At 51.4% G+C, this 17,485-nt stretch overlaps 1 non-coding gene across 1 annotated transcript; it reads right to left on the bottom strand.

Annotated features, from left to right (window-relative positions):
• Nucleotides 1–6,374: 6,374 nt before the first annotated feature.
• Nucleotides 6,375–6,447, bottom strand: TRNAC-ACA (transfer RNA cysteine (anticodon ACA)). The gene has a single exon. It is a non-coding gene; the product is annotated as a tRNA-Cys (tRNA).
• Nucleotides 6,448–17,485: the final 11,038 nt, after the last annotated feature.

Here is a 17,485-nt window from a genome sequence, read left to right as displayed (position 1 = left end):
TGAGCCACTCGAGGCTCAGAGGCCAAGTTGTTTCGGACAAAGAAGCAGCACAGCACAGGGGCTGGCTGTGTGTCCTTGCACGTGCGAACTGCCCTCTCTAAACCTCAGTTCCCAAACGGCAAAATGAAGTGAAGAAGTGAAGTGGAATCGCTCAGTCATGTCTGACTCTTTGTGACCCACTGGCCTGTAGCCTGCCAGGCTCCTCCATCCAGAGGATTTTCCAGGCAAGGACACTGGAGTGGGTTGCCATTTTCTTCTCCAGGGGATCTTTCCGACCCAGGGATCGAACCCTGGTCTTCTCCATTGCAGGCAGATTCTTTACCATCTGAGCCATCAGGGAAGCCCTGATGACAAAATGGGGTGATAATAATCATTCCTAAAAGAGTTTCATGGGTATACTGGCTTCAAAAACTTAAATAAGTGCAAAAAAGTTATCAGAAAGACTGGATGTAAAACGTGGAATGTTAGGAAGATTGTTCTTTTAGTATTAAAAGCAATTTCTGCATTGGAGGGTGGACACCTGGCTTTGTCTTTGGGACCAGATGTCCCTGTGCTCTTCAGTGAGCCCTTGCAGAAGTCCTGTAATCATGTAGGTGAGACAAGAGTCTGCTCCCCGTTGGAGGGTCGGGTGGGTGGTGTCTTGATGACCCAAACACCTAACCCGATGGAGGCTTGGTCCGAGGATGGGTCCTCCCTCATCTCATCTTTGGAAAAACCTGCCCTTGCAGAGGCAAAGAGATTTTTTTTTAATCTATAACCTAGAAGATATCTTTGTTTCTGTCCCAAGTCTCCAGGCCTTTGCACCAGCTTCTCCCTCTGCCCAGACTGCCTTTCCCAACATTCACATGGTAAGCTCTCTACTGTACTTCAGGATTCTACTTAAATGTCACCTTCTCAGTGAGACTTTTGCTGTCCATCATATTTAAATGGTAGCCTCACTCCCCTCCTCCACAATCTCCACCTTTACCCTTGGATTAGCGCCCAGCCCCCGACCTTGTGCTGGGCACCTTCTAATACACCGTATTATGTATTGATGCGGCATCTTGTGTGTCCCCTCCACTAGAATACAAAGGCTACGAGGGCAGGGATTTGACCTGTTTAGTTTACTGCTGAATCACCAGAGCCTCGAATACTGCCCGGCACTACCTAGTAGATATTCCACAATAAGCAACTGAATTAAACAGAAGCATCTGCTGGACTTCCCTGGTGGTCCAGTGGCTAAGAATCTGCCTTCCAATACAGGGATGTGGGCTCAGTCCCTGGTCAGGGGACTAAGATCTCACACGCTGTGGAGCAACCAAGCCCACATACTGCAACTACAGAGCCTGCGAGCTTCAGAGTCCACGAGCCACAACTGGAAGATGACTGCCAGCCACAAGAAAGAGCCTGACTGTCTCAAAAAAGACCCAGCACAGCCAAAAAAAACCCCCAAAACCTAGAAACAAAAAACAGAAGCATTTGCTCATTGGAGATGAGGAGCAGAAATGGGGATGTGATTGGGGGAGGAGGCAGGCAGGCCCAAGGCTCTCTACCTCACATTGAAGGAAAGACCTAGATCAGAACCAGGATGGGCTTCACCAGCTCACCTGGGACGGATGGTTGGTGACCACATGCAGGGAAGTAACTGCATAGATATGTGGCTGGACTGTCAGGACGGTCTTGTTAGGACAAGGCTGACCACAGCCTTCTCAGGTTGCCTGTGAAAGGTATGGCTGGTCCCATAGGAAACCAGGCAGGTCTGAGAGTGGGGCGGTTTCTGTTGAGTCAAACCTAGCTCTGCATGGAACATTTTTAGGGTGGCAGAGAGCTGGTCTCTGCGATATGGGGCATAGTCAGGGAGCGAGCCTGCCCTGAGCAGGTTAGAGTCTGTTAGAGCCACTTGTAATGGCAGTTGGCAAGCCTTTCCAGGTTTCAGAGGAAGAGTCATAGGGGAGAAGAGTGACCCCGTCCTAAGTCTGGGGTGAGGTCCTCAGCCATAGTCACCAGAGGGGCCGAGAGATGAGGAAGAGCAGTGACTGGACCGAGAGGCAGCAACGCGTCCGAAGTCATCTGAGAACTGAGCCAAGACACCCAGAGGGCCCTTTTCCAGAACGAATGTGTGTAACGTGTGTTGGCTGGATCTTTTAAGAATATCCAATTCCGATTAAAAAAAAAATTGACTATCAAAGCAAACAGCTGGTGAAACATTTTAAAGTATACAGAATCTGTGTATGTGAATGAGAGACAAAGAATGGAACAGACAAGAGTATTACTGATAGATAAAGATAAAAAAAAACCAGTTAGGCATGGATATCCATGATACGCTAAATATCGGTGACACTCCCAACATGCTCAATATTCACAGGGTCTTAAACTGGCCACCCACAGGCAACACTCATTCTGGCTCCATGTGTGCTATGCCCAGGAAAATTAGTAAATTCAAATAACCCAGATGCTAACTTCTATTAACTCCTACTGTGGAAAATACCTTTAATAATCTAAATAAAGTGCCAAGTGGGCTTGAATCTTTAGAAAAAAAAAACGAATAGCTTCTCCCCAGGCTGACTGGTACAGGCCCCGCCTCTGCACATCTCTGACAGAGTCGGAGCCCCTTGGCTCACCCGACCCATCCTCCCGTCACCATCTGGGACAAGACTGCTGCAGCAGCGGGGAGCAGGCCGTGTGGGAATGGGCAGTCAGGACTCGGCACTGTGCTTCTCGCACCCGCGGGCACCCCAGCCTGAGCATGCTGACTTACCCAGCTCTTTGCCCTTGCTTCTCACCGTGCGTTTTAATTGATTTAATAAGCCATGTGATTCGAGAATCTTCATCCGGTGTGTGAGCCTTTCTGTCCTGTGAGCTCTGGGAAGCTAGTCTGGCTGCACGCAGAGGTAATTTCCTGCGTGACACTTCGACACAGAGTAACTTTGGGACACTCCCTGATATACCTGGGGAAGGGAGGGCTTTGGGGAACTCAGGTCATGAAAAGTCTACGACGGTTGGCCGACTGCCCTTTCTGGGATGGCCGCAAGGCTATCTCCCCTCCCAGATGGGGTGGGAGATCCACGCCCCCTACCTTGACCCCTAGCGCCCCTTGTGGCAGGCAAGGCTGCAAGACGGTGTTGGGTGAGGATGGTGGGAGTGACATTATGTGGCTTCCAAGGCTTGGTCTTTGAAGCTTCTGCTTCACTGGCTGAACTGAGTTCTCACTCTGGAAGTCTTCAGCTGTTACAGGAGCAGTCTGACTGCCCGGAGGCTGCCGTGCTGTGAAAAAAAGCCCAAACTGACTCACGAGCAGAAAGGCCACAGAGAAAGGCCACGTGTGGGTGCTGACGGAGATCCCAGCCTCTGCCAGCATCCACCGCCAGACGTGGGAGCCAGTGGGCCTCGGAGCCCCAGGCCCTACCATCCATGGTGCTGCCCTTCGTCCCCCTTCCAGGGTCTCCTCCCTGCCAGCCCGGTGCCGTAGGCGGGAGGGAGGGCTCACATCCTTGGCAATGTTCCTTCCTGAAAGTGCAAGTGCAAGTCGCTCAGTCGTGTCCAACTCTTTGTGACCCCATGGACTACACAGTCCATGGAATTCTCCAGCCCAGAATAGTGGAGTGGGTAGCCTTTCTCTTCTCCAGGGGATCGTCCCAACCCAGGGATTGAACCCAGGTCTCCCGCATTGCAGGCGGATTTTTTACTCACTGATCCACCAGGGAATCTCCATTCCTGAGTGGTGGCCAATGCCGCTCCTACAGCCCCTGCCCAGCCAGCACCCCGAGGCATTCAGGGTACTTACCAGGAGCATAACCTGTTCTGGTCAGAAAGTGGCTCTTTGTGACCCATCTCCGACCCCATGCATTCCCCAGCCCGCCTGTCTCCCCTCTCAAGGTTGGTGGTGCTATGGCTGCTGAATGGGGAGCCGAGGCCTCTGCGGGGCACTGGGCTGTTTCCTATCGATCCATCTTTCCAGGCCCTTCTCTTTCCTTTTCTTCAAAATAATCTTAAAAAGAGCAGCTTCCAGCCCCATGTCTGGCCTCTTATTTGCTCTCGGCTCCGTGTGCATTTCTCGGTTTCAGTCCATTTAGTTTACCTCAGGGTGTCTCACTTGTCCCTGTTCCCTGCCCTCCCGCCCCAAGTCACTCGGGGGGGATTCTACTGAGCACCACACAGAGAAAACTGCTTCATGGCACAACCTGGGGACTTGTCACATGTCCGTCTTCCCAGTTCTGGGCCAAAGAGATTCCCCGAGGCCCTTTGAGGGGTAGAGGCAGCACAAGAGCGGGGTTGCAAACATGGCCATGCCGAAATTCAACCTCGTGGCCCACCAGCTGTGTGACCTCGGGCAAGTTTCTCTCTGTGCTTCAGCCTCCTCTTCTGCAAAATGGAGTATAATGGAACCTACATCACAGGGAAAATGAGCGAATGCATGTGAAGGACTTGGAACAGGGCTTAGCACATTGTGAATGCTCTGTATTTGCTGTTATTATTATTTATTATGCTGGTCTCTGGGCTGCTAGTGGTGGAGTGCAGATGGGGCTGGAGGTTTCTGCTTCTGTTGGAGGGGTCTACGAGCTTGGAATTCTTTATAGAAGAGGAGAGTTACCCTACTATTCAAATTTACCATAAACAACCCTTCTCCTGTGCCTTTACCTCCACCATGTATCCCATCCAAGCCTTTCTTTTTCATAGCTCTGGTCCTGCTGGGAAAGGAAGATGGTGGTCTCCCCATTGCCAGATGGGGACACAGTGATGCGGTGATGGGCGGTGGCCTGTTCCAGGCCACAGTCGGGTCAGCTCAGGCCTCTGTTCTCTGCTGTCATGCCCACCATCCTTTCTGCCATCAGCCCATCTCCTGCAGCGGCCACAGTGGGGGTAGGAATCCCGGGAGCTCTGAGTCCTCTGTTCACGCCAGCCCCCGAGCCTGGAGATGCCAGATGTCTGCAGGACTTGATTCCTCCCCCGCCCCCTATTTCTGGCTTTGGGGTGTTGGGAGCCCTGGAAAATGGCAGCCCGGGAGGGAATGTCTCTGTTTGAGGACCATTTCCAGCCGAGCCTGGAAGGAGGCTCTGGCGAGCTCCCGCCCCTCCTGGGATGAGGGAACAGCTGCTGTGGGGGCAAGGAGACAGTTGCAGATTCCACACGGCGGGGTGGGAGGGGTGGGGTTTGGAGCAGGGTGCCTGAGATGCCTCTGTCCACCCTAGTCTCCATTTATCTAAGCTTTTGCTATCCTTCTAGCCCCTCTCAGGTATTCCCTGTAAGATTCTGGTGTCCCTTCCTCGTGGGATCTTCTGCTGGGTGGCTTTGAGAGTCCTGTCGGTACCTGATGCACTGACTTGCTTGGCTATTTCCGGTGTCCTCTGGCTACCTCAGCCAGACTGGAAGCTTCCAGAATGCAGGGGCTTTGCCAGAGTCCCCTGCTTCCTGGGGATGTGGTGCAATGACTGTCTGTTGACGTGACAAACAAGGAGGTGACATGGAGACTTCAACACTCTTGTCCATCTCGAGAAGCTAGGGGTCCTGGTAGCGGGGTGAACAGTGACTCACATGAGCCAGGAAGGTGAAGTCATCACCGTCAGCACCACCTCCATTCCTTGCTTTCATCGGCCTCTGCCTTTCTGAGCTGTGGTTTATTCTCTCTCCGCGGTGAGAGGTCCATGACAGGAGCAGGAGACACGCTCAGTTCTTCTGATGGAAGGCAGGGCACAGGCTGCTGCCCGCCACTCATAAAACATCAGAGTTCAAGGGGAAGCACGGACGATGGCAGAGAAAAGCTGTCTCTCTCCTGTGGAGTCCTCTTGACAGATACAGCGCCTGCTGTGTGGAACCAGGCAGAGGGCCAGCAAGCCAGATCAGCAATGAGGGACAGATGACAGTCATTTATAATTAGTCAAATTCGAGTCATCCACCTCAAGTTGTCAAACCCGAGGAGCCGTCGCCACCTGCTATGCACTGAGCTTGGCGTCTACCCACTGGTTCTTCACAAGAACCCCATGAGACAGAGTCTATTGTCATCCCTATTTTATAGATGATGAAAATGAATCACTTGCCCAGAGACACACACATAGCAGCAAGTGGCAGAACCAGGGCTTGAACCTGTGAGGTCTGACTCTTTATCACCACATTAACAGTACATGAAAGTGAAGTCGCTCAGTCGTGTCCAACTTTTTGCAACCCCACAGACTGTAGCCTACCAGGTTCCTCCATCCATGGGATTCTCCAGGCAAGAACACTGGAGTGGTTTGCCATTTCCTTCTCCAATGCATGAAAGTGAAAAGTGAAAGTGAAGTCGCTCAGTCGTGTCCGACTCTTAGCGACCCCATGGACTGCAGTCTACCAGGCTCCTCCGTCCATGGAATTTTCCAGGCAAGAATACTGGAGTGGATTGCTATTTCCTTCTCCAGGGGATCTTCCCAACCCAGGGATCGAACCTGGGGTCTCCTGCATTGTAGGCAGACGCTTTACCATCTGAGCCACGAGGGAACAGTAAGCTTAACCTAACAGTAGCACTCCGTCACTCACCCTGCCTGTGGAATAGCTCTCTGCCAAGGCTACATGCTCAGTGTCATACTGTTCCAGTCTCTCTGGACTCAACTGTCTCAGTCAGCTCTTGGCATAATGAAGCTGTGTAACAAAGCACTTTAAAAAACCTCAGTGGCTTGCAACAAAAGTCATTTATGACCCGGGTCTATAGGTTATTCACTTCCCAGGTGGCACAGTGGTCAAGAATCCACTTGCCAATGCAGGAGATGGAAGAGATTCAGGTTCAATCTCTGCGTTGGGAAGTTCCCCTGGAGTAGGAAATGGCAGCCCATGCCATATTCTTGCCTAGAGAATTCTATGGACAGAGGTGCCTGGCAGGCTGCAGACCATGGGGTCTCAAAGAGGTGGACATAACTGAGCGACTGAGCACACGTGCAGGCTACTGCAGTTTGGCTGCATGTATTAGATGCCTATTATGCGCCAGGCACTGTCCTTGGTCAGGACCTTAGCATCTGGCCATTGGCAGGGAATATACACAAGACAGCCACGGTAATGAGAAACGGAGGCACTGTGATAGGAGCTGTCCAAAGAGACAGAAAGAGAAGAAGTGACCAGTTTTTCTCAGGGATGAATTGAGAATAAAGGTAACATGTGAGCTGGGCTTTGGAACAGTAGTAGGATATTAAGACACAGTGAAAGTGGAAAGGAATGTTCTGGAAAGTGGGAACTGCCTTTAGTAGAGGCACAGGGAGATGAAGTGACCGAGGTGTTTAGTTTCCTGAGGAGCAAGATGCATGGGTGAAGGATTAGGTCAGCTCCAGACAGAGAAGAATTAGGCCAAGCTGTTCGAGAAGCCCTTGACATTTTTTTTTAGGCTATAGAGTAGACTTAAAGAGGACAGGAAGTTAAAGGCAGGAAAATGCTAGAAGAGTTTGGCAGTTCTCCAAGTAAGACATTTGGGGGAACCCAGGGTCATCTGGAGCCAGTGCTGGGCAGGTGGGAGCATGGTCCCAAGGTGGGAGGGGAAAGAGGGGCTCTCTGTAGTGTGATGAAAAGGAGACATAGGGAATATTTCTGTGGGGCTCTCCTTTCCCCTCCATTTCAAAACACATTATTGAAATGCGTTTCATCAGTGAGTGGCAGCATCACTGAGATAAACCCAAGTCCCAGCCCCTGGCCCCACGGGGATGGTTTGCAGAACCCTCGTTCACCCAATTCCTTGTTAAAATATTTATTCTTTGCTTGAAAATAAGACAGCAGCTCATTCTTTAGAGGCACAGGAGTACAGGCTCTGGACCCTGCTGGAGGCTCTTAGAAGAGCCTGGCGCCCCGTGCTCACTCAGTGCAGACAGACTGGCCGCAGGGCCTTTATCGCCGGAGGACTCCTTAGGTGCCCAGCTCTGACACGGGTGCTCACAAGGCGATGGCTGGAGGCTCAGAGCTGTTGAAGAGGCATCTAGGACTCTCTGGGAGCCCCTAGAGCCCAGAACCTCCCACCTTCTCTTTCTCACCCCTCTGCCTGTTCTCCCCCTCAGTCACCGTCCCCATCAGCTGTGCCGGGCGACAGACAGCTGTCTGGAGATTGGAAACCCACCTCCCAGCAGCGGGAAAGGAGGGCGTGGCTGCCGTGGGGAGAGGCTGCTGATTTTCAGCCCATTTACTGGCTGGGGCTCTGTGGCTCCTGCCTCGATGTTCTTTCTCCCCACCAGAGCTGGGAACTGGTTGATTTTCCAGGCAGCGACCTCAGTGCTCCCCGCTGCAGTAGGCAGGCCCTGGGCAGACTGCTGTGTGTCTATTATTTTTGATCGCCCGTTTTATGGGGCATGAAATCACCGCAGGGAACGAGGGGTCGGTGCTGCCCTCCTCTCCCCTGCCTGAGGCCAAGGAGCGGCAGCAGGGTGGGGCCAGCCGGGGATCCTGGGGCGGGCACCACGCAGCAAGGGTCTCAGCTGGGAGGCAGGGCAATGGCTGGTGCTGTGTGGGGCCAGCCCTTCATGGCCAAGGAGGGCTGAGGTGGCTTGGAGCCTCAGTGTCCCATTTCTGCCAAATCCACAGGGCCTCGTGTTCCCTCTTAGGGAAAGTTTTGGGAGAAAGTCCTAGCCTCTTCTAGCCCCTGGTGGCCGCCGGTGCTCCCCAGTTTGTGCTGGCATAGCTCCAATCTCTGCTCGCTGAAGGGCAGCCCCAAAATATGCCTGTAGAAGTTCAGGACATGTCACTCTAAACATACCGCTCTGTGGTATTGATTACTTTAAACTGTAGACAACAGAAAAACAGTAAATGCAGGAAAAGGGTTTCCCTGAACTCCCTTCATCTGCCTAAAGACAGAGCCTCCCAAAGAAGCTCTGTTGTCATCAATCCCCTCCCCAAGGGTTTCATCAACCAAGGGGGACTGACTCGCATCACAGGAGTGGAAACTAGAAACGACATGACAGGCAGACAGACTGTGTCACCAACAACTACTCCCGTCTCTTCTTCTGAGGCCCCTTTCATCTTTCCTAAATATTATTTGACCTCCCTGCTGCCCTCTCCCATTAAATGGTATTTAATCCTGAATTCTAAAACCACCTCCGGGGAGTTGCTCATTTCCCCCTGGGTATCTCCCTTGTGTACATGAGGTGTTGTTGTTGCTGTGTTTGCTACATCATGTCTGACTCTTTGCGACCCCATGGACTGCAGCACGCCAGGCTTCCCTGTCCTTCATCATCTCCCAAAGTTTGCTCAGACTCAAGTCCATTGAATCAGTGATGCCGTCCAACCATCTCATCCTCTGTTGCCCCCTTCTCCTCCTGCCCTCATGAATATGAGGTGTATATCTTCATAAACTTCCATTTGCTTTTCTCTTGTTAATCTGTCTTTGAAGACTCACAGACTTAAGAGAATGAATTTATGGTTGCGGAGCAAGGGGACGGATGGGGGAAGGGATATTTAGGATGGATATATTTAGGGAAAGGATATTTAGGGATGGGATGGACATAGTATACACTGCTATATTTAAAATGGACAACTAACAAGGACCTACTGTATAGCACAGGGAACTCTGCTCAATATTATGTGACAACCTGCATGGGAGGGGAGTTTGGAGGAGAATGGACGTATATTTATGTATGACTGAGTCTTTCGATGTTTACCTGAAACTATCACAATATTGTTAATCGGCTATACCCCCATAGAAAATACAGTTAAAAAAAAAAAAAAACATAGTAAAATGTTAAAAAATCTGTCTCTGAGTGCAGGGCTCTCAGATAAGAACTCAGAAGGGAGGAGGGAAGGTGCTTTTCCCCTCCCACACTGCCTTCTCCCTGTGTCTCTGTCTCAAACCTCCTTCTCCTTTCTCCTAGAAGGAGATTTAGGGCCCACCCTGAATCCAGATGATCTCATCCTGCAATGAGCTCCTTAACTCAAGTACAAACTTAATGACATCTGCAAGGACTCCTTCCAGATAAGGTCACATTCACAGGTTTGCTGGGGACGGGTTGGACTTGGACATACCCTCTGGGGGACACTCTTCAATCCGCTGCACCCAAGTCCGCGTGGAGATGTGTCTTAGTTCTCTTCCCTGGATGCTGTGTGACAGGGTCATAGGGCAGAGGGCTGCTAGATGAAGCTGTTTGTCCTTTGCTGGGCTGCTCACTTACCTCCTTGTCCTGGCACAAATGAGTCTGGGCAGTGTCTGATCCCCGAGTGTGGAGAAAAAGCTCACAGCAAGCCCTTCTCCTCCTCCCTGCTGGCACGAAAGACAGAAAAAGTGGAAAGCCAGGAAGAAAGGGGATTGAATTAAAGAAATCTGAACCTTACAGAATGTGCAGCGCCCTGGAAGAGAAGGGGGGAAGAGAGAAGGGTGGGAAATAGGGAGACCTAGGGGCTTCCCTAGTGGCTCAGACGGTAAAGCGTCTGTCTGCAATGCAGGAGACCCGGGTTCGATCCCTGGGTTGGGAAGATCCCCTGGAGAAGGAAATGGCAGCCCCTTCCAGTATTCTTGCCTGGAAAATCCCATGGACCGCAGAGCCCGGTAGGTTACCGTCCATGGGGTTGCAAAGAGTTGGACATGACTGAGCGACTTCACTTTCACTTTCACATCACCCATTGAGATGCTGCTAGCCTGGCCCTGCCCCGACTGGATGATGTGGAAGTATGAACTGACACCTTGGGGTCCCTGGGCAGCTCCTGGCAAAACTCAGATGCTTGTCTTCACCCGCTTCTGCCTCCATCATAGACTCTTAGACTGGGGTGCCTTCCATGGAGAGCCCAGCATTCCCCCCACCCCCGACCAATCTGGCATCCTACCCGCTTTGAGTGGTTGCTCTTGGCAATCACACACCCCAGGAGCTCATTCTGCTTTCTCCCATGAGAACACAGCCTGCATATGGCTTGTTCCCTAAGGCCATCTTTTCTCAGCTTTTCAGGTGACAGGGAACTAATTCTATCAACAAATTCAAACCAACTCAGGAGTTAATGACAGAAACTGTTAATGACTGCTAACAACAAAATGGGGTAGGGGGTATATTTTGCATTTTAGTGGAGAAGAGGCTGAGAAAGGAAGCAAGGAATCCAAAATGGTGGCTTGTTATCCCGCCATAGGTGGTGAGCCATGTCCTTCTTTGAGAAACTGTCCCCTGTGGCTGACCACACATGCAAGGCTGCTGTGGGGCCACCTCCAAACAACCAGAGTGGCTCCCCTGCCTGCATATTCTGACCACATTGTGGACACTCCTGCCCAGAACAGGTCTTTTTGGACCAGTAGCTGGTCTCATAAATGCACCTCAGAATCGAGATATTACCATTTCTTCTGATTTAAAAGATGGAGTGGGAACTTCCCTGATGGTCCAGTGGCCAATACTCCACACTCCCAATGCAGGGGACCTGGGTCGGATCCCGGATATATGCATTCTCTGACCACATGACCAACTCTGTGGGACCCTATGCACTGTAACCCTATGCCTAATGAAGCTCCTCTGTCCATGGGATTCTCCAGGCAAGAATTACTGGAGTGGGGATTTCCTCCAGGGGATCTTCCTGACCCAGGGATCCAACCCACGTCTTTACTGCTGAGCCATCAGAGAAACCCCTGGATCCCCGGTTAGGGAACTATTAATAAATCCCACATGCCACAACTAAGATTTTGCATGTTGCAATTGAAAGATCCTACATGCCAAAATGAAGACCCAGCACTTGCCTGCTAAATAGCTTAAGTCATGTCCAACTCTTTGTGACCCCATGGACTGCAGTCTGCCAGGCTCCTCTGTCCATGGGATTCTTCAGGCAAGAATACTGGAATGGGTTGCCATTCCCTTCTCCAGGCCTGACCCAAGGATCAAACCCACATCTCTGATGTCTTCTGCAATGGCAGACGAATTCTTCACCACTAGTGCTGCCTGGGAAACCCAGACTCAGCACAGCCAAGAGAGGAAAAAGATGAAGCATCCGAGTAACATGCCAGGTCACACAACGAAACTGCTTTGCTTCCAGCCCAGGTGTTCTGGCTCCAGAGTCCCTGCTGACTCCTCTGATTTAGGGTGCTGTTTATTTATCCTGTCAATGCCACTCCCTCTCTTTACAAAGTCAACCATTCTAAAATGGAAAAGTGCTTGCAAAATGGCTTTTTTTTTTTTTTTTTTGGTGTGCATGTATTTTTAATCTTATTTGAGTGCTTCAGAATTATGGATCTCATTCTCTTTCTCGCTTTTTCTACTCAGCACTGCTTTTAAGACTCTTACAAGTTTCTTTGAACAGCAATTTTCTTGCTATTGCAGAGGGCCCAAGGCTTGCTGCCAGTGCATTTTGCCCAAGCAGCCTCCCAGGAATCAGCCCTCTGTCTCCCACCACAAGGAATGCTGCCATGAGCATCCTCACACCTGTTCCCATGTGAGGATTTCTTGGAGGGGGGGACGTTCCAAGAGCAGAAATGCTGGAACCCGGGTTTGCCTCAGGACTTCCACTTCACTTGCCAGAAGAGCCACTTTGGCCTGTAGCCCACCTACACTACCGTATGGAATTCCTTTCCACCATATCATATAGGTTCTTTATGTGGTGTCAGGTCAGAGTGTCGAGGCTGATGCTGAGTGTAGATTCTGGTGAACAAAAAAATGTGAGAAGAGGAAAACTCAAAGATTCTCTGCCTAGAAATAGTAATCATAGTCACTGATACACTGCTACATTGGAGACCCAGGTTTGATTCCTGGGTTGGGATAACCCACTGGAGAAGGGATAAGCTACCTGCTCCAGTATTCTTGGGCTTCCCTGGTGGCTCAGCTGGTAAAGAATCCACCTGCAATGCAGGAGACCGGAGTTCAATCCCCTGGTTGGGAAGATCACTTGGAGAAGGGAATGGCTACCCACTCCAGGATTCTGTGCTGGAGAATTCCATGGACTGTATATCATGGAGTTGCAAAGAGTCGGACACGACCGAGCAACTTTCACTTCCACATTTTGTCCAAATTACCAGCCTGTCCAATAATTCCCAGTAGGTGCCAGTGCTGGATGCAAATGAAAGACATCTTCCCTCTGCCCTTCTCCACTGTGCTCTCTGCCCTGAGGCTGACCCATCTGGGCAGCACCAACAGGCTCCCTTAGTCAGGCTGCTGGTGGGGATGGCCATTGGGAGGCACTGGCCAGAGAATGGAGGGCGGGAGGAGAGGGAGGTAGGCTCTCTCTCCTATCCAAACCTGTCTCCTTCAAGCTTCCTTCTATACTCAGCTTTTCAGGTGATAGCGAGTCTGGTCCCCTGTGTGATGGGTTATTTTTATCCAGTGATTCTCTCAGGGTTCCATTAACTGCCCCTGCCCCTTGTCCTCCAGGTTGTGGTTAACAACTCCCCTCTCTTGCCAGTGCTGGGGTTCCGCACTATCCATTGTTGATTTCCCTAAACTCTGCCTATACACCTTTGTGTATACACCTTTACTGAACAGAATGTGTCACCTGCCTCCTGGCAGGGTCCATAGAATGCTGGGTTAGACTAAATGATACTGAAAGACAGTTTCAGCACTCTGCACTTGTGGACAGCGACCAACTCCTCTCAGATGCCTGTCTCAATGCCCCGGATAAAGACATTGCCTGGACTGGGACCTGTCCTCTAGGACAGAATTATCTTCATTCCTTCAGTTGTCTCACTTGCCCTTCTGTCCAGTGGAGATATCTTGTCACTGCCATGCCCCACCCTGCCCCAACTCTTCCTTTGTTTACGGCCCTAGCTTTCACCTCCCTGCCTGAATCCTGACTGTCACAAGACTGTGAGCTCTCCAAGTCAGGTGCAGGGTCCTAGGCTTTTAGCACAGGGCCATAGCAGACGCTTCATTTTCTTGGACTCCAAAATCACTGCAGATGGTGGCTACAGCCATGAAATTAAAAGACGCTTGCTCCTTGGAAGAAAAGCTATGACAAACCTGGACAGCATATTAAAAACCAGAGACATTACTTTGTTGACAAAGGTCTGTATAGTCAAGCTATGGTTTCTCCAGCAGTCATGTATGGATGTGAGGGTTGGATCATAAAGAAAGCTGAGTGTGGGAGAATGATGCTTTTGAACTGTGGTGTTGAAGAAGACTCTTGAGAGTCCTTTGGACTGCAAGGAGATCAAACCAGTCCATCCTAAAGGAAATCAATCCTGAATATTTCATTGGAAGGACTGATGCTGAAGTTGAAGCTCCAATATTTTGGCCACGTGATGCAAAGAGTCGACTCATTAGAAAAGACCCTGATGCTGGGGGAGATTGAAGGCAGGAGGAGAAGGGGACGACAGAGGATGAGATGGTTGGATGGCATCACCGACTTGATGGACATGGTGGAGGACAGGGAAGCCTGGTGTGCTGCAGCCCATGGGGTCACAGAGTCAGACACGACTGAGTGACTGAAAAACAACAACACATCAGACCCTCGGTGTCTGTGGAGGGATTACTGGTCCTGTGGTGTTTTCTCTAAGCACTGGGCTCCTTTATGGCCCAATGGAGACAATGGGCAGCATCTGTTGGGCCCCTCCACTCCCCTCTCCTGGACCCGTGGCTTGTCTCATCTTCGGGAAGGAGTCAATGACAGAAGCTGGAAAATGTTGTTGGGAGATCATGGTGGGGGCAAGGAGGTGGAGAGGTGACACTTTAATTGCATAACTATTTCCTCGGTACCAGTGGTGCTGGGGAAGATGAGGCCTGCTGCCTGCAGGATGGATGATGTGGGGACGGGTGAGTTATATTTTCCCAGATAAAAGCACCGATTGCCTATAAACTCTGATTCTGCCTGATGTAAAAGCCACTTTATTGCACATCCAGAAATTACTACCCGTATAAAAGCACATTATTGTGATGTAAAAATAGATTTTTATATAATTTTTTCATGCCACCACCTTGTAATTCCTCATTTCCGAGCACCCTGAGATTGCATGGAGGTTTATTTTTCTCTTTTAATTGTTTGCCATGGCATGCCAATTTATGATGATATATTCTCCCTAAGATCAGAGCAAGGCCTGGGCATAAATAACAGCTATCACTGCATGGAGGCAAGGTTCTGGGGCACCCCAAAATGCCATCAGACAACCTCAGGCTCCACGTGATGCCACAATTGGGAGTGTGGCGGGGTGCAGGTTCATACTCATTTGAAGCCCTCCAGGAAGGCAGGAAGTAGGGAGGGGCCGCATCCCTCCCACCTGATCAGAGGGAAGGTGCAGCGTTTCCCCTCCTCTCAGCCCGCTGCCTGAGGAATGTAGCCAAGAGAACTGGTTCTGTCTCAGACCCACCGACCTGATCCATGTGGCTCATGGGTCTGTCCCTTCACTGTATGGGGAACCTATCTCCCATAAAGCTTCCTCTTGAGAACTTTGATCTTCTCCACATCAAATCCCTTGGCCTGCGTTCCCTCCTCACTGGACAACTCACAGGAGTACTTACTGTGGAGATGCATGACTACCCCAGCCCCCTGCAGAAAATCCTGGTTGTCCACCTCCTCTCTGCAAAGAGCAAACCTTGTCTTCCATCATCATGCCCTGCTGGGCTCCACCTTTCGGCCAGTTGGTCTACGGCCGGGCCTGAGAGCTGGCATTTTTGACCTGTTCCCAAATGCTGCAGCTGCTGCTGATCCGGGAACCATATTTTTAGAACTCCTCTAATCACTTGTGTCTCTGTCACCCTGATGGATGGGAGGGGCTACTAAGAGTTGGGAGTGGGAGTTGGACAGTGACTACTGGTTGCCTGCATCACTGTTCCTGGGACAGAGGTGAAGAATATGGTGAGAGAGGGGAGAGGCAGACAATACCAGAAGGGCACAGAGAGCTGGGGTGGGGGCTGGGGGGTCTGGTGGAGGAACCAGGAGATGGTGGGCCTCTCTGGGGCTGGGGTCAAGGGCCAACCCAGGAATACTGGGGCCCGGTGGAGATCGCATTCTGAGAGTGGCCCAGCCTCCCAAGCACCACGTTGTGGTTGGGTAGGTCAGGCCCCACTGTGCCTGACAGCATCCTGGACACATCTGGCTGGACGGATCAAGGCGTGGCCCCCACCCCTGTACCTGTTACCCTCCTCTGCTTGACCTGAGTGCGGCCCAAGACGTCTGCAAGGGACGAGGTTTCCAGGATCGCCACTGCGCCTGGGAGCCCTGGTGGCTCCTCCATAGCTCTGCCTGGCACAGGCAAACACCCGCACACAACCAGCCAATTGTGCACGGGCCCAGGTGGAGTACTCATCTACAGATGGGGATGGGGGTGGTCAGGGCACCTGGACCCAGGGTGGAAACGGGAGTGGGAGACGGTGGCCAGTGGAGGGGAGGGGGTATGGGTGCACAGGCAGAATGCTGGCCCTGAAGCTGGCTAGTTCAGCAACCCAGGACAAGTCACTTCCTCTCCCTGGTTCTCAGTTTCTTTCATTTGTAAAATGGGACAATGACTATCCATTCTGAGGCTCCATGGAATTTCGATGTCAAAGGCACAGAGAAGCTTCCGCACAAACCAGATCAGTGCCTGCAAGCCAGTAGTTGGAAGAACTACCACTCATGGCCTCCTCCTGGCTGCTTCTCACTGGCAACAGGCTGTGGACTGCCATCATCCCACTGCATCCGCCTGCCCACCTCCAGGTCCTTCCTCCCAACTGCCTCACCTTGATCCCTAGAGGATGCTGTCTCCCGAGTGTGGGTGTGATCGCCTGGGTTGAGTCTTACCTCAGTCTCTGCCCTTGGACCAGGATACGACCTTGGACCACAGCAAGGTGGCCTTGGGATGCAAGCATGCGACATGCTTGGCACAGAGCTGGCACAAGGGGAGAGCTCCATGTATTTTACCATTTGGATAATGGGATCCTGACCAGCCCTAAACTTTGCCTGGTCCTGCCCTGCTCCCTCAGCACGGTGGATCTGGATCCAGCATTTTCCCAAAAGAACTCGGGAATTGTCAACCTGGAGCAATACAGATTTCTCTTTTTTCAACAAGTAAAGGCTGGCAAGGTGGCTCAGTGATAAAGAATCAGCCTGCCAATGCAGGAGATATGGGTTCAATCTTTAGGTTGGGAAGATCCCCTGGAGAGGTAAATGGCAAACCAATCCACTATTCTTGCCTGGAGAATACCATGGACAGAAGAGCCTCATGGGCCACCGTCCATGGGGTCGTGAAGAGTCGGACACGACTTAGCAACTAAACAACAAGGAAAGGCTGGTCACAGATTCCCAGGCCACCCTGTTCAGAGTGAGTCCTCCCAGGGCCTAGTGAGAAGGTAACGGGGTGGGGGTTGATATGGCATCCTGGGGGTTCTGACCTTGTTTCCCACCTTCCTTCTGGATGTGGTCCCATATAGTACCCTCTGCCTGGGCTGAGCTGCACTTTCATCATTCATTCATTAATCATTTATCAAATATCTGCTACTGAGACACTGTGCTGGGCATAGGGAGACACAGATGAATAATGCACGGCCTGTCTTCTAGAGTCTCTGTGACGGAGACCAGAAGTCCTTCCTTCCTAAGACCTGCCCATCAGTGTGTAGCCCAGTGCCCGGCCCAGGGGTGGCTGGCTGTCACTGACACCATGATTGTAGTGGGGCTGTTCAGTCTAGAGGAGCCTGCCAGCACCTTCAGC

Source organism: Bos indicus, chromosome 4, assembly GCF_029378745.1.
Source record: "Bos indicus isolate NIAB-ARS_2022 breed Sahiwal x Tharparkar chromosome 4, NIAB-ARS_B.indTharparkar_mat_pri_1.0, whole genome shotgun sequence".
NCBI classification, from domain to species: Eukaryota; Metazoa; Chordata; class Mammalia; order Artiodactyla; family Bovidae; genus Bos; species Bos indicus.
This window is presented reverse-complemented; position numbering and strand designations above follow the sequence as displayed.